Source organism: Hibiscus syriacus, unplaced genomic scaffold (genome assembly GCF_006381635.1).
Source record: "Hibiscus syriacus cultivar Baekdansim isolate YM2019G1 unplaced genomic scaffold, ASM638163v2 tig00111834_pilon, whole genome shotgun sequence".
Taxonomy (NCBI): Eukaryota; Viridiplantae; Streptophyta; class Magnoliopsida; order Malvales; family Malvaceae; genus Hibiscus; species Hibiscus syriacus.
In genome coordinates this window covers 1177119-1195900 of record NW_024063192.1, presented here as the reverse complement: position 1 = coordinate 1195900, position 18782 = coordinate 1177119, and the positions used below count along the sequence as shown (strand labels likewise).

At 37.5% G+C, this 18782-nt stretch overlaps 1 pseudogene; it reads right to left on the bottom strand.

The window, feature by feature from the left end:
- Positions 1 to 976: 976 nt before the first annotated feature.
- LOC120171564 lies at positions 977 to 18602 on the bottom strand (annotated as a pseudogene).
- Positions 18603 to 18782: the final 180 nt, after the last annotated feature.

Here is an 18782-nt window from a genome sequence, read left to right as displayed (position 1 = left end):
ATCATTCGAATTGGTCATCCATTCACCGGAGCTATGCCCTGTCAGCCCGTCCGTTAAGTTTTTAACGGTAGGGTACTAAAATGAAACAAAAAATAAATGTTAGATATTGTTTTAAAATTTTGAAAGTTTAGATACTATAACGAGTCAAAACTAATAGTTTAGGTACTAAATAAGTAGTTTATCCGGAAAAAAAATTAAAAATGACCTAATTAGAGTATGAACAATGAATCAACAACTATACCATCATTATGAACAGCTTTTATCCTTTTCATCAAAATGTTTTTTTGACCATTAAAGGGGAAAACTATGAATGCATTTGATTAAAGATATATGTTCTCTCCTCCGTAATTGGTCCCATTTACATGCACCAACTTTTTTCACTTAAATGTATTTTATAAGTTGGGTTGGCTCATGATTAGGGACATGTAAGAGGATTTTTGTTCGTTTCCGTTTCGACTCTAATTTTTATATATTTTATTTTATTTTATTTAATATTTGGTTTCGTTGAGGTGATTCTAATACAAGGTTAAAAAATAACGATCTTAGAGCATAATCGAAAATATGATAAAAATCATAACATTTTAGGTTGAGCGTAACCTAAAATGTTACAGTCTTTCTAATATTTTCGATTGAACATAAAATATTAAGAAAATAATATTTTTTGTTGTCAACCGAAAATTTTACGAATAATATAACATTTCCGGTTCAATAAAAAATATTATAAATTGTGTCTAACCTAAAATATTATTTTCTTATCATATTTTTTAATTACTCTAAAGATTACCGTTTTTTAACCTTAAATTAGATTACTGTTCTTTAGACTTCATTCGATCCCATTTTGAAATGATTAAAGGTAAAAAGTAAGAGTAAATCCTGGGTTTTGGGTAAAACAGTTATAACAGATGATTGTTCATCGGTTCTTTTGCAATAATAAATCATCAAAGTTGTTGCGGAAAGAAATAATGTCACTGTCAAGTTAATCTGCAAAAATGATTAAATATAGGGTTAATTAATTCAAATATCACCCACTTTAAGCGCTCACTCGTTTATATTATTAACGTTTTAATTTTTTTTAGTTTTAACATTAACGTTTATTTTTAAGTTCAATTATATCATATCGCCGTTAATGATTTAACAACACGATGACATGGTAATGACATGCCGTGAAGTCGCTGACATACGGCGTCGTTTTGACACTTTTGTTTTAGTGATCAAAAGATCCAAAATAACGTCGATTTGCTTGAATCCTAATTTTCATAGGGATTAAACTCAAATTTTCTCATTATTTTTCCCCTCTTCTTCCTCTTCATCTGCATCTCCTTTTCCATAGTTTTCTTAGCAACCAAACAGATTTCATGGAGGAAACTATGCGTTGGTACGGTGTCATTCTTCGCCAAACGAAGCTTCTTTCTTATGTCACTCTCCACATATTTCGAACACACCCATCTCTTTCAAATAACCAAAAGTGAAAAAAATATACAAACGCATCCCATTTGATTTGAAGTTTACCAGAGGTAAAAAAGCTGTGGCTAAAAGAACAAGGAGAAGCGCTTCACCGAACTTATGAAACCATGAGCTCCGAGAAACGAGTAAGATACATATGCACAAATGAAAACCCCCAAGGAAGATAATGAGGGAGGTTCCAGTGTGCTGTCCTGTATAAAACTGTGCATGGATTTTCCATCCCATTTGCTGTGGAACACTCCATGGCGATGTCCAGTGCGGATTTCTGGAACCCAACAACGATAACTCTTTTGCCTTTGATGAATTTCACCGCCTTTGCATCTTCCATGGCTGCGTAGTCCATGGAGTGTATCACCTTGCCATGAAATGCTTCGGGACCCTTGTTCGGAGGGAATTCTGGGATATTTGGCACACCACTGAACCCTTGCTCGAAGTGCTTTGCATAAGCCTTGACATAATTGAAGACCTTGTGTTTGTCGGGAAAATCTGTTTGGTTGCCTAGAAAACAATGGAAAAGGAGATACAGTGAAGATAAGGAGGAGAAAGAAATGGGAAAATTTCAGTTTAGTCCCTAAGAAAATTAGGGATAAAGCAAAACGACGTTATTTTGGGTCTTTTGAGCACTAAAACAAAAACGTTAAAACGGCATCGTTTAGATAAGGCATCCACATCAGCTACATCACAATCATGTCATCATGTCATTAAATCATTGACGGTAGAGTGAAATAATTGCACTTAAAAATAAACATTAGTATTAAAATTAATAAAATTAAAATGTTGGTAGTATAAACAAGTCAGCGCTTAAAGGTCGATGGTATTTGAAGTAGTTAAACCTTAAATATAATACATGCTTTTTATGGAGAAAGAACCCACGATTTCACACATGATGGAAGATGGCGATGGATGGTAAAAATTCCGTTGTCCATATATATTCGGATAGTTCGGATTATGTATAATTTTTTTATTTAATAATATTTTAAGTTTTTTTTAATTTAAATTTAAATAAATTTAAAATTTTGTCTTCTTTAATTTATTACATTGAATATCTAATAATTTTTAAGGGTAAAGTGTACAAATGGTATCTGACTCTAGGGTATTGTTTTGTTAAGACCATCGACTATTAAAAGTTACAAAATTAGTATCTAACTATTTATTATATTTCAAACTCATCATTTTTCGTTAAAAAAATTAACGGTTGTCTAAGCTGAACATTAACATGATGGTTGAGATATAATAGTCGTTTGAGATTCTGTGATCATATTTTATCTTATCATAATCAGCTAGTTCTTAGAATATTGTTAATTTTTTAACGGTAAAGGATAATTTTGGAACATAATGAATAGTCAGGTGACTATTTGTAACTTTCAATAGTCGATGAACTCAAGAAAACAACACTTTATAATTGGATGATCATTTTGTAACTTTTAATTTAACTTAATAAAATATACTTACAGTTAGGGGATCATTTGTGTACTTTACCCTGATTTTTAATTGTTTTGAACTTATGTAATTTTTCTCTTTAAATCTTTTATGAGAAAATAACCTCAGTGACCAAAAATCCCATATAATATACGATTTTAACCAACTTTTTCCGGATTTGCCAAAATGACCAACAAAATCGCAATGCGATCGCTAATTCGCAACGCGATCTCCATTATCGCAAATTCGCGTTGCATTTTCGCAATGCGATAGTTGAAAATCGCGTTGCGATGGTATACAGTATCGTTGCGATTTTCCCAATTCGCAATGCGAATAAGTAAATCGCAACGCGAATTGGGAAAATCGCAATGCGAATAAGTAAATCGCAACGCGAATTGGGAAAATCGCAATGCGATACTGACTATCGCAATGCGATAATAAAAAATCGCAACGAGATACTTACTTTCGCAACGCGATACTGACTTTCGCAACGCGATAATACATAATCGCAATGCGATTTTCAAAGCGCCATTAGTATCCTGCCCAATTATTTTATTTTTAAATTCCAAACATAAATATTAATATATTGGAACACTGAACTGTCCACAGTATATCCCGTAATCGCAACTCATAACCTAAAACCTAAAATCACAACTCAGTCCCATCTCCATCTCTCACTCTCTCACCCATCTCCGACGAAATCCGTCCCCATCTCCGGCGAAATCCGTCTATTTAATCTCTCAGAGCCACCCTCACAATCAGAAATGGAAAATCAACCAAATCAACCAACCAGGGTTAGTTTTTTTTAATTATTTTCTTTTTGAAATTTTTGCATTATTATTAGGTTTTTCATATTGAAATTGATGATAAGTTTACTGGTAATTTCAATAATAGATTAACCATTTCACTTAGATTGCTTATTAAATCAACCAAGAATCGCAACGCGAAATGCAAATCGCAACGCGATTTTAGTTTCGCGTTGCGATTCTCTCGTTGCGATAGTCATTTTCGTGTTGCGATTTTCATTTTCAGAAACTATTCTGCTTCTGCAAATTGAAACTTGAATGAATTGCATTACTTCAACCAAAAAACAAAGTCAAATACGAAATTCACAGTGTTGCATATTTAAGTTTGAAGAATAAACTACTACTATTTATGTTTATTATTGTTTTTGGTATATCTTCACAGTGTAGTTTTTGGTATATCTAATTTATTATGTTTATTGTTTTTGTAGAACTTTTATTCGGCTCAATTGACCTTGAGAAATAAAGTCAGCATGGCCAAAACAATTGCGTCGAAGCTTTCACCTGCACAAAGAAAAATGTTTGAGGATACATGCTTCGGGCCATGGCTGAAAGTACAACATCCCGGTGGAGATGCGATGTTGACACACTTGTTTCTTCAAACCATGACTAGCGATCTACCAGAGACTATACAACGTCGTGATGAAGAGATATGGTTTTATTTTCCACCGGCGTATACGTGTTTTGGGCGGGAGGAGTTTTGCTTAATCACCGGTCTACGCTTCGGACACGATGATGTAGGTCGGTACACTAGACACATTACCCGCCCATCATGGCTATCCCGTGTTTTTCCTGAGCTGGAGAGGCCGAGTCTACACGTAGAAGACCTGACAAGATTTTTGAATAATAAAGATGGTTTTACTCGGATGGATGACGTCGACGTTGTCCGAGTATGCCTTCTAATTCTTTTGCATGCCGGCTTTTTAGGCAGAGAGGCCAGACAACCTATTCCAAATGATCTAATCAAATTGGTAGAAGACCTAAATGCGTGGAACCTGTTTCTGTGGGGCTCGTATTTATGGAAAGCTACATGGAATAAGTTATCGTCTGCCTTGGATGATCGAAAAAGTTTGCATGGCGATGGTTCCAAATACACTTTGACAGGCTTTATTTGGGCCTTTAAGGTAAGAATTTTGATATGATGTTTCCAAAATTATAAGTAATTATTTAACAATTACTAATGTTTGTTATTATATTGTTTGTAGATTTGGATATTTGAGGCCTTTCCCGCCATGAAGACATATGCAATAAAAACTTCAAATGATATTCCCAGGGCTATTTCCTGGAAGAGGAAACGGACCTTGCAATGGGAAGATTTACTACGGTATACGACAATAAATAATGTAAGTTAACATAAATACTACCATATGTTTATAAACAAGTTATTACTAGTACACGTTTAACTTTGTTTGAGCTTTTATATTGTTAGGAGGCCAACACTCCTCTACAGAGGCTGACACCCACGGAAGCTGAGCTTGCCACTGATTGGTGGCAAGCTAGTAAGCATTTTTTTTGATGGAACGGTTGATGAGCAGCCTCCACTTCGGGAGCCATCACCTCGCCCAGAGCTATCACCTCACCCAGAGCCATCATCTGATCGACCCGGCTATACACCTCCACAACGACAGCCATCACCTATTCTGTCACATCATCGAGCCTCTTCTCCACCATCACCGCAAGATAGGCGACCGGAAAAGATGCCACGACGTTTATCTCCCTGTTCTCCACCTCCACCTCAACGGGATGAGTTAGGGGAGTTACGTGATGAGGTCAATGCCTTGCGTGAGGAGGTCGGTACTTTACGCAAAGACGATGGTGCATGGCGTGTTGAGGTGTCTACATTACGCGGTGAGTTAGCCGCTCTACGTGAGATGGTAGCATCGTTGCAGAATGAGGTTCATACTCTACGCAACGAGGTAAGTTTAAGATTTTTCATACTCGTAATTCATTCGGTTGCTGCCAATACTGCTAAACTGTTTTGTTAGTATTTGTTTTTGGTTTTGTTTTTGTCTTTTGGTTGAAGTAATGCAATCCATTCAAGTTTCAATTTGCAGAAGAAGAATAGTTTACTTTTACAATACGAAAATGACTATCGCAACGCGGAAATGGCTATCACAATGCGAAATGAAAATCGCAACGACAAAATCGCAATGCGAAATGAAATCGCAACGACAAAATCGCAACGCGAAATGAAAATCGCAATGCGATTTGTGTTTCGCGTTGCGATTTTGTCGTTGCGATTTCATTTCGCGTTGCGATTTTGTCGTTGCGATTTTCATTTCGCATTGCGATAGCCATTTCCGCGTTGCGATAGTCATTTCGCGTTGCGATTTTAAGTTTCGTGTTGCGAAAGTAAACTATTCTTCTTCTGGAATGTTTATATATGTTGTCATTTTAAATGTTTATATAAGTGCTTACTTCTGGAATGTTATCTGAGCATTTTGTGAACTATGATAGAATAATGATTTGGGTGAATACAATGCTAGATTGAAACATATTTGTCTTTGTTTAATATCATGTCTGTTTATTTACTGATTTATGTATTAATTTTTTTTAGCGGCCCGATAAGGTGGATGCTTTACGTCGGGTTTTCCTTGCACGACGGAGTTCACGCATCAGACGGCGTGGACGTGCTATTACATCTCCGTTCACCCCAATGGTGCGAAGACTCCGCAAGAAGAAGCCCGACTCACCGGTCATCCCTCAAGAGTCCCCTCCAATCGTTCAAGAGGCCCCTATTCTCCCTCAAGATTCCCCCCCACCGTTCAAGAGGCCACTATCATCGTTGAAGAGGTCCCTCCCACCATTCCAGAGCCCGATTCACATGGGGTAATATATCGAAGTATTGAGAAACCCCCACCAGTTCCGGACATGATGGATGAGAGTTGGCTCTCGTATGAGTTACCGGCTAGTACCCTTCCGGTATCTGAAGTGGAGAGGAGACAACTACCGGAAACAATTGTGGATAATACCCTTTGGGCTAAGACCGCAGTTGATTTTTATCTACATGAGCGGAGCCAATGGTGTTATACTTACATCAGCAAACTCAACGATGAAATGTTTTTGTTGCTTGATCGGTCTTGGTGGGGTGTGCTATTAGGGGTTGAAGACAGTGGCTATTTGGATGGGGAGGTAAGACTATATTTGTCTTATATATGATTTTGATTAATTTGTTTAAAAATTAATGTAATTCACTAATATATTTTTTGTAAAACAGCATATCGATGCGTGGGTGTCACGTCTACTAATAATAAGGAAGCTTAGGAAATAAAAAAAATTCGCTATATACAATAATGTCGACGGCTTTTCACGCAGTTCACTTGAAGAATCAACGAGATGAATCATTTTTGTTGGGCAATGGACAAGCTAAACTTTATCCTGCATGGTGGGAGGTCGATAAGGTTAGTGTTTATTTTTTAAATTTTTTAAAGGTGTTCATAAATAAGTGCGCAAATAAATGAATTATTACTTATGATCGCAGGTGTTTATCCCTGTTTTGGAACGTCGTCACTGGCTTCTCGTCCAACTTCAGCTCCCATCCCTGAAGATAATAGTGTATGACAGCATGATCAATTACATATCACTGTCTGATTTGAGAGATATTTTAAAGGGATGGAGCTCTCATTTGGCTAAATTCTTGGATGGGATTAAGTATTGGAGTCATTCTGGACACAAGAAGCCAAAGAAGTTCAATGTCACAGTTGTCAGAGACGAGACCGCGCCACAGCAATCGCCGGGAGCCAGAGGGGATTGTGGTCCTCTCGTATGCCTTTGCTTGGCGCGTTTGACGACGGGAAGCATAGAGTTTTTACCTCCCACCGATAGAGATAGAGCTGCAGTAGGCTTGTGGTTTCGGCATTATATGGCTAGAGCAATATATTCGAGACGCTGCCTACCTGCATCCGCATTATGAAAGTGTCCATTGTTAATTGGTAAGTCAAATGCAAGTTTTGTTAATATATATACTCCTTTTGGTTTGAAAATGTTTGGTTAAGTACCTAGAATTCAATAATTTGTTGTTTGTAGGTTTTAGATGTGTAGGAAGTCTTGTTTGAGCAAATGTTTGGTTTCTGCAGGTTAATCCTTAAGTGAGCTGCGTGAAATGGATGTACGGGGTCACAAAGTTGTTGATTCATTGATTCAATAATTGATGAAGAAATAAGAATTATTATTCTTTTTTTATTGTTTAATTGATTTGTAAAAGATGATTTGTAAATCTTGATTTGTTTAATTGATGTGTACATAATTTGTGTTGAAATGTAATTGTTGATTTGTTGATTTTCAATCTGCTTTATGTTGAAGGCAAAACAGACTATCGCAACGCGAAATGGTTATCGCAACGAGAAAATCGCAATGCGAAATGAAAATCGCAATGCGAAATGAAAATCGCAACGAGAAAATCGCAATGCGATTTTCATTTCGCATTGCGATTTTCTCGTTGCGATAGTCAAATGAATGTCTAATAAGTGATGACAACTGAACAGATCATAGCAATGTTCAAACTCAAATTACTAATACATCCTAACTGAAAATGTTAAAAGTGCACATATAAAATACACATAATGCAAGTTTTGTTAACATATATACTCCTTTTGGTTTGAAAATGTTTGGTTAAGTACCTAGAATTCAATAATAATTGTTAAAAGTTTATGCATGTTAATCCTCGTTGCCTTTTTCATTTCGCATTGCGATTCTATCGTTGCGATTTGCATTTCGCATTGCGATGGTCAAATGATTGCCTTTCGCAACGCGATTCTGACTTTCGCAACGAGATAATACAGAATCGTAATGCGAGTTTCAAAGTTTGCAACAGGTTTTAGTTTCGCAAGCCAATTTTTTAGTGTATATATATATACGCAGCAGCAACAACTCATAACCTAAATCCCTAAATCGCAACTCATTCCATCTCCATCTATCACTTTCTCCGGCGACATTTGTTCCAATATCCAACGACATCCTTCCCCATCCAGCAACAGGTCTTAGTTTCGCATCTCGTTTGTTTAGTTACAACCATGAAATCATCTAATGTTGATCATGTTTGGATAGATTTGTGTTTTGGAGGGTCATGGGAGAATGTTCATGGTGTTTTACAATATATGCCTTTACCCATGAATCTTCAACTAAAACTGTCATTAAAGAAGTTAACTTATGAAACCCTAATGTTACGTGTTTCAAAGAAATTGAATTTAGAGCCCCTAAGTGGATTTAGACTATCTTATCAGAGAAATGGTAAAGTTTATTTGTTAACCGACAATGAAGATGTTGAATGATTCATTGCTTACATTAATGTTTCAAGTGATGATGTTACATTGTATGTTGTTGAACCTAGAAGTAGTATTGTTGGGTCAGTAGCGGGTAGTAATCAACTAAGTGGGTCAAAAAACCCACAGCCTTTCTCTAATCCAAATCCAAATCAACTTTCAGCACCAAATTCCGGTTTTCGTATTGACCAATTAGACGATGATGAGCCAAGAGAAAAAATTGTGAGTACTAGTCAGTATTCGAAATTTGATCTTGGTCAATACCCGAACTTTGATATTGGTCAATACACGGATTTTGATGATGTTTCAGAAGAAGAAACAAACCCTGCGTGTAATGATTTTGATATTGGTCAATACCCGAATTTTGATGATGAAACACCCGTTGCCGAGGAAGATGTTGTTGATGATAATGAGGAGGAAGTTACGACTGTGAATGAACATGTTGAACATCCATTCTGTAATTCATATAATCCTGAAGAAGAAAAAGAAGAAGAAAAAGTCCCCGAAGAAAAGAAAATGCCACGGGAGTATAACTGGAATATGCCAGAATTACTTCAGTTACCGGAAGAAGAGTTGGCAAAGAAAGCAGTTGAAATTTACACAAAAGTTATTCGTATCAAGAAAGATGATTGTTTTGATACAAAGGAAGACTTGAAGATAGCTTTGTATACGAAATGTGTGGAAGATGGCTATCAACTAAAAGTTAACAAATCAAGCAAAGATCGTTTCGAAACAAGGTGTACGATTGACAAAAACTGTACGTGGCGTATGATTGCAAAGAGGATAAAAGATTGCGCAATGTTTCAAGTTAGGACTTTTATTGATAAACATACATGTTCAAGAACCCAAGTTTTTCCTCACCATAGACAGGCAAACAAAAGGTGTTGGTGGTTTTCTGGCTGAGTTAATGTTTTTGAATGGCATGGTATATCGGGGACATGAAATTATGACTGACATGAATGCTCGGTTCAAGATTAGTATATCATATTCTCAAGCTTGGAGAGCCAAATGTTATGCCTTGGAATTGTTGAGGGGGTCGCCAGAAGCATCGTTTGCCCAACTGCCGGCTTATTGTCACAATTTAAAGCTGAAAAATCCTGGGTCGGTAACTCATATCAAAACAGATAGAGATGGACGCTTTGAGTTGCTGTTTATCGCCATTGGTGCTGCGGTTAGTAAATCAATATAATTCTGTTGACTCATTTCTGTTAGTTACATGCATTTCACATTTAAATGATTATATTTCTTGTGTATATTATTTTGTAGATTCGTTCGTTTATTACTTGCATGCGCCCAGTTATTATAGTTGACGGAGCACATTTGAAAGGTTGATACCTTGGAGTAAACTTATTAGCAGTAGCCATGGATGCTAACAATGGGATATTGCCAATAGCTTACGGGATTGGCAAATCTGAAACCTCTGATTCATGGACATGGTTTATGGGGCATCTTAGGGATTGCATAGGTCCTATTAGCAATCTGACAATCATATCCGATAGGGCAAACTCAATTGACAACGCTGTTAGAAGGTGTTTCCCAGATGCTTTTCATGGACTTTGTGGTGTTCATTTGTATAGAAATCTAAAATCAAGGTCTGCTGGTATGAAAAAGCACAAATGGACATACTGGAAGGCTGTAAAGGCTTATCGGGAAGTGGATTTCAATAAGCATATAAACTGTTTAAGACATGTTTTGCCTCAGTGTGCTCAAACACTAGAAGATGTCGGGTTTGAAAGATGGTCAAGAGTACATCAACTTGGAGCAAGATATGGTTTCATGACGTCTAATAGTGCAGAATCAATTAACGCTCTAAGTCATCATTCCCGGAAATTACCCATTACTATGTTAATGGAGTTTTTTCGAGCCTCTATTCAACAGTGGTACTACAAGAAAAGAAACCATGCAGGTATTATTTCTTTGAATTCGTAACTTATCATATATTTTACTAAGTATTATTTATTTAAATTTACAGAAACATTGGAATATTGTGTTACACCATGGACTGAAAAAAAGATAACAAAACGTGTTGTGAAGTCAACGTCATGGAGAGTTGAACCATGTTCAAACACTTTGTTTGAAGTACTGGATAATAACTTAAATGGGCTTGTCGATCTAAATGCAAGGACGTGTAATTGTATGAAATGGCAAACATCTGGTTATCCATGTGGCCATGTTATAAAAGTTGCTCTTCATCTAAACCAAGATGATTCAAGCACATACGCTATGGATTGCTACACTACAGAAGTATATCGACAGACTTATGCCGAGATTGTCTACCCTATTTCACATCCTTCTGAGTGGGACATACCAGATGACTTACAAACAGTTTTGCCACCAGCCATGGACAGAAGGCTACCTGGCCGACCAAAAAGTCACGATCGTATACCGTCTAAGGGTGAAGAGAAGAAGAGATCGACATGTAGTCGGTGCAAGGAAAGTGGTCATACAAGGTTGACATGTGGATCACCAGTGCCATCACAATCATCTTTTCCTCTACCAAAATATGGATCATCATCAAAATCCAAAGCTCATATGGTGTCAAGAAAAAGGCAATCAAAATCGCAATCATCTTTTAAATCCCAATCACAACTGGCTTCACCTTTTGGGACTGTTAACTTAGGTGATTTTTAAATGCAAACGTTGTATTATGTAGATTTTATGTGTGAACTTTTAACATTTTCAGTTAGGCATGTATTAGTAACTTGAGTTTGAAAATTGCTATGATCTGTTCCAGTTGTTATCACTTAATAGGCAATCATCTTAATGTTCATCGCAACGCGGAAATTACTATCGCAATGCGAAATGAAAATCGCAACGAGAGAATCGCAATGCGAAATGAAAATCGCAACGCTAATTTCGCAATGCGAAATGAAAATCGCAACGAGGGAATCGCAATGCGAAATGAAAATCGCAACGCGAATTTAATTTCGCGTTGCGATTTTCATTTTCGCGTTGCGATTTTCATTTCGCATTGCGATAGTACTTTTTGCCTTCAACATAATGCAGATTGAAATCAACAAAATCAACCATTACATTTCAATCAATTAAACAAGCACAAATAAGAATTATGTTAACATCAATTAAACAAATCAACTTTTACAAATCACCTTTTATAAATCAATTAAACAATCAAAAAATAAGTAATAATTATTAGAGAAAATAACACTTCTACTATTGAATCAACTTTTGCAGCCATACATCATTTTCACGCAGCTCACTTCTGAGATTAACCTGCATAAACCAAACATTTGCTCAAACAACACTTTCTACACATCTAAAACCTACAAACAGCAAATTATTGAATTCTAGGTACTTAACCAAACATTTTCAAACCACAAGCCTATAAACATACCAATTGTTTATGGACATTTTTATAACGCGGATGCAGGTAGGCAGCGTCTCGTATATATTGATCTATCCATATAATGTCGAAACCACAAGCCTACTGCAGCTCTATCTATATCGGTGGGAGGTAGATACTTTATACTTCTTGTGATCAAACGGTCCAACGCCAAGCATACGAGAGGACCACAATCCCCTCTGGGTCCTTTCGTTTGTTGTGGTGCGGTCTCGTCTCTGCTAACTGTAATATTGAGCTTCTTTGGCTTCTTGTTTCCAGAACGAGTCCAATAATTTATCGCATCCAAGTATTTAGCCAAATAAGTGCTCCATCCCTTAATAATATCTCTTAAATCAGCCAATGATATGTAATTTATCATGCTGTCATATACTATTGCCTTAAGGGATGGGATCTGAAGCTCGACGAGAAGCCAATGGTTACGTTCCAAAACAGGGATAAACACCTGCAATCATAAGTAATAATTCATTCATTTGCGCACTTATTTATGAATACCTTTAAACTCAATCTAAAATAAACACTAACCTTATCGACCTCCCACCATGCAGGATAAAGTTTAGCTTGTCCATTGCCCAACGCAAATGATTCATCTTGTTGATTCTTCAAGTGAACGGCGTTAAAAGACGTCGGCATAATTGTATACCGTGTATTTCTTTTATTTTCCTTAAGTTTCCTAATTATTAGAAGACGTGACACCCACGCATCGATATGCTGTTTTACAAAAAAAGACATATATTAGTAACTTACATAAATTTACAAAAAAAATAATCAAATGAAAGTATAAGAAAAATATAAGACTTACCCCTCCATCGAAATAGCCATTGTCTTCGACCCCTAATAATACGCCCCACCAAGACCGATCAAGCAACAAATAGATATCATCATTGAGCTTGCATATATCAGTGAAACACCCCTGGCTTCGCTCATGTAGATAAAAATCAACTGCGGTCTTAGCCCAAAGGGTGTTATCCAGAATTGTGTCCGGTAGTTGTTTCCTCTCCTCTTCAGATACCGGTATGGTACTGGCCGGTAACTCATACGAGAGCCAACTTGAATCCATCATGTCCGGCACGTCAGAGGGTTTCTCAAGAATCCTACATATGACGCCATGTGAATCGGGCTCTTGAATGGTGGGAGGGACCTCTTCAACGATGACAGTGGCCTCTTGAACGGTGGGAGGGGACTCTCGAGGAATGATAGGGGCCTCTTCAACGATAGGAGTGGACTCTTGAGGGATGATAGGCGAGTCGGGCTTCTTCTTGCGGTGTCTTCGCACTATTGGGGTATACGGAGACTTAATAGCACGTGCACGCCGTCTGATGCGTGAACTCTGTCGTGCAAGAAAAACCCGACGTAAAGCATCCACCTTATCGGTCCGCTAAATAAAAATACAAATATCAGTAAATAAACAGACATGATATTTAAACAGTGAAAACAAAGATAAATATATTTCAAACTTACCTCGTTGCGTAGAGTATGAACCTCATTCTGCAACGATACTACCATCTCACGTAGAGCGGCAACCTCACCACGTAAAGTAGACACCTCCACACGCCATGCACCATCGTTATCGCGTAGAGTACCGATCTCCTCACGCAAGGCATTGACCTCATCACGTAACTCCCTTGACTCATCCCGTGGAGGTGGAGAACAAGGAGATAGAAGTCGTGGCATCTTTGTCGGTCGCCTATCATGAGGTGATGGTGGAGAAGAGACTCGATGATGTGACGAGATAGGTGATGGCTCTCGTTGTAGAGGTGTATAGTCGGGTCGATCAGGTGATGGCTCTAGGTGAGGTGATGGCTCTCGAAGTGGAGGAAGTGGAGGCTGCTCATCATTCGTGCCATCAAAAAAACGCTGACTAGCTTGCCACCAATCAGTGGCAAGCTCAGCCTCCGTGGGCGTCAGTCTCATTAATGGAGTGTTGGCCTCCTAAAAATATAAAAACTAAAACAAAGTTAAACGTCTACTATTAATAACTTGTTTATATATGATAGTATTTGTGTTAACTTACATTATTTATTGTCGCATATGGTATTAAGTCTTCCCAATCCAACATACGTTTCCTCTTCCAGGAAATAGCCCTAGGAATATCATCTGAGGATTTTAATGCATATGTCCGCATGCTGGGGAAAGCCTCGAATATCCAAATCTACAAATAATATAATAACAAACATTAGTAATTGTTAAATAATTAATTATAATTTTGAAAACATTATATAGAAATTCTTACCTTAAAGGCCCAAACAAAGCCTGACAAAGTGTATTTCGACCCATCGCCCCGCAAACTTTTGCGGTCATCAAAGGCAGACGACAACTTAGTCCAGGTAGCTTTCCATATATACGAACCCCACGGAAACAGATTCCATGCATTTAGGTCCTCTACCAATAATATTAGCTCCTGAGGAATAGGTTGTCTGGCCTCTCTGCCTAAAAAGCCGGCATACAAAAGTAGTAGAAGGCATACTCGGACAACATCGACGTCATTCATCCGAGTAAAACCATCTTTCTTATTAAACAATTTCTTCATGTCGTCGACGTGTAAGTTCGGCTTCTCTATTGACTCATCAGGAAAAACCCTGGATAACCATGATGGGCGGGTGATATGACGAGTGTACCGGCCTACATCATCGTGTCCGAATCGTAGACCAGTGATTAAGCAGAACTCCTTCCGCCCAAACAAGTATACGCCGATGGAAAATGAAACCATATCTCTTCCTCACCACGTTGTATACTGTCGGGTAGATCGCTAGTCATGGTCTGAAGCCACAAATGGGTCAAACTAGCATCTCCACCCGGATGTTGTACTCTCAGCCATGGCCCGAAGCAGGTTTCTTCAAACAATTTTCTTTGTGCAGTTGAAAGCTTCGAAGCAATTGTAGTGGCTAGGCTAACTTTATTCCTTAATGTCAATGAAGCCGAAAAAAATTTCTACAAAAAAACAATAAACATACCAAGTTAGATATACCAAAAATTACACTGTCAAGATATACCAAAACAAAACAATAAACATAAATAGTAGTTTATTCTTGAAACTAAAATTTGCAACACTGTTTTTGTCTTTGGTTGAAATGAAAATCGCAACGAGATAATGAGAATCGCAACACGGAAATGACTATCGCAACGAGAGAATCGCAACGCGAAATGACTATCGCGACCAGACAATCGCAACGCGAAATGAAAATCGCAACCGCGAAATGAAAATCGCAACGCGAAATGAAAATCGCAATGCGATTTTGGTTTCGCGTTGCGATTTTTATTTCGCGTTGCGATAGTTATTTCCGCGTTGCGATTTTCATTCTCGAAACTATTCTTCTTCTGCATTACTTCAACCAAAAGACAAAGCAAAGACAAATACTAACTTCACAGGCTAAACAGTTTAGCAGTATTGGCAGCAATCGAATGAATTTAATAAGAAATCTAAGTGAAATGGTTAATCTATTATTGAAATTACCAGTAAACTTATCATCAATCTCAATATGAAAAACCTAAAATAATGCAAAAATTTCAAAATAAAAATAAAAAAAAACTAACCCTCGGAGGTTGATTTTCCATTTCTGAATGATTGTGAGGGATTTTTGACTGTGAATGGTTGTGAGGGATTTCGCCGGCGATGGGGACGGAAATCTTCGGAGATGGGGACGGATTTCGCCGTAGAGAGTGAGAGATGGAGATGTGACTGAGTGTTGTGTTTTTGGGTTTGAGGTTATGAGTTGCGATTACTGTGGACGGTTCATTTTCCGATTTATTAAGAAAAAATTCGTGTTTGGAATTTGAAAAAAAAATACGCGTTAATACGAATGGCGCTATGTAAATCACGTTGCGAAAGTCAGAATCGCGTTGCGAAAGTCAGTATCTCGTTGCGATTTTGTATTATCGCATTGCGATAGTAAGTATCGCATTGCGATTTTCCCAATTCGCGTTGCGATTTACTTATTCGCATTGCGATTTTCCCAATTCGCGTTGCGATTTACTTATTCGCATTGCGAATTGGGAAAATCGCAACGGTACTGTAGACCATCGCAACGCGATTTTCAACTATCGCATTGCGAAAATGCAACGCGAATTTGCGATAATGGAGATCGCGTTGCGATTTAGCGATCGCATTGCGATTTTGTTGGTCATTTTGGCAAATCCGGAAAAAGTTGGTTAAAATCGTATATTATATGGGATTTTTGGTCACTGAGGTTATTTTCTCATCTTTTATTAGTTATATTTTTTAATATTTAATCTTAACTTCGTTCATGTATTTAAAATCTTTGATATTTTGTAAATTGAATTCTAATTTGATTAGTATGATTGTTACTATATCACGAACCAAGCTGTCTCATTGGTTAAATGAATGATTGTTATTCCTAGAGGTCTCAGGTTCTAACACTAGAGCCTGTAGGATATTTGAGGGTAAAAATCACGAAATAATGCTTTCAAAATAAAAAATTCTTGAGATAATGAAGTTGAAAGATTAATTGTTGAGATAGGGTGATTTATACAGTAAAAGAATTGGTCGCCAACTGCTCCGGGCGACCTGTGCAGGTCGCCATGTCCTCCATGCGTCGTACAGAACGATCAAGCAGTATGTCGTCATGCAGGTCCAGCTAGATCGCCATGCACGCCTTCAAACTTTTCACCTTCAAACATAAATCTGCAGCAGAGGAGGAGGTAGAGAAAGGCTGCAGGAGTGGAGGAGAAGAGAGGGAGAGAGGGAGAAGAGAGCAACAGTGAATGGCACTATTCAAAATACATTATTTGGGAAAATAATTTTTCTCCTTCCCCATTTTAGCCATTCTTTATTTTCAGAGCTCCATGGGAGCAAAATTGCCGATATTTGAGTCTTCATTGTCAAATGATTGAAAGTCTTTAGAATAAATATAACCGCTTGTAAGTAGGTGTATCTTGAAAGCTTTCGGTTCAAAATGTGAATGAATTAGTGGATGATCCAAAAGAAAGAATAAAAAATAATCGATATATTTCTCAAAAATATATTAATTTAAATATGCATTATTCGTCCGACTTGAAAATTTTAAATTATAAAACATCACACATGAATTTGGATGAATGACGAACACAAAAGAAAAGAAGAAAAGCACGACCATTTAAGCATATAACCAGTCATTGTCTGATGAATTATAACTCCATGGATGATGATGGCCATTAGTGTATGTATGTCAACTTCGGGGCGCCCACGCATCTATGATGGGCGTACATATGCTGCATGATGCACACGTAAATCATGCATCATTCTCTCTTATTCCTTTCTCCTAAGTGAAGATCATGTGTTTTTTTTTTTTCTTCGTTTGAGCACACGAGCTCGAGTTCGTCTCAAGAGAACTCCAGTGCATTCGAATTATGGCATCCTTGATTTCGATGTAACTTGGTTCGGAATAAAAAAAAATATTGATTCCAAGTTATGGCATCCTTGGGGTACACCATTAGGGAGTGTCTTTTATTGATTTTCTTGTCCCAAACTTTATTTTTTTCCTTCGTTGATCTGTGGTCCAAACCTATCCCAATTCATTTGTCTCTAAGCTTTGATACATTTTCTTGCACCATCATAACTAGATTGATGTTCGTACTTTGAAATATAACCTTCTTGATAAGTGATTTTTTTAATAATCTAGTACGACCCACACACACTTGCGGGCGTAGATGTTTAGACGCAAGACCTTTAGGAAGAATAACATTCCATTTAACTACTGAGATCACTTGATGAGTTCCATAATAAATGATCTTACAATTGACAAAGTTATACGAAGATATTAGTGATGTTATTATAATTAATAAATGAAGATCCCAAAGAGTAATTGCCTGGTCCCAAGTGAAATCCAGGCTGCCAAAGTCAATAGTGATATACAATGTACCATTGGGAGTAGATCCATCACACAAGTGCATGGCTTATCCCCAGTACATTGTTCCTACTGATCCATGGAGGCAATATCAGCTCTTGTAGCAAAATAAGCACTCTACTTTCTTCCCAAGTCGACGAGTAGTGGACCGATGCCTATATCCGGATCTTCGGGTCTTCTTCATCGGGTTAAATTCAACCCGCACGCAAGTTATATAAAAAAATGATGGTGATTATGATGCTGAAACCATGGATTACAAGATGTAGAAGCAATTGGCAGCATGCTTACACTTTACACTATATATGAAGAAGCTTACGTTTTCATCCTTGTACCATTTACCGTGGCAGTCACGTCTCCAACCGGCTACGTTCCCGGAAAGCCAGGTGCTGCTGTATAAACTTGTCCGACGTTTCGTTCTCCGGATAAAAGTTCCTGAAGAAACATGGTGAGGCATTTTTAACATCATTTTGCCTCAGCCCCATGTCTCGGTTTTCGTTTCTCGAACCGTGCTTGAGTATTTTATGACCAAGTATCTCAGAAGCAGAGCCTTCTGAGCCATTTGGATCAATGGTTTAGTAGCTGATCGAGCATTTTTGTTATCACTATTGGGCTTTATGAACTTTTAGGAACAAAT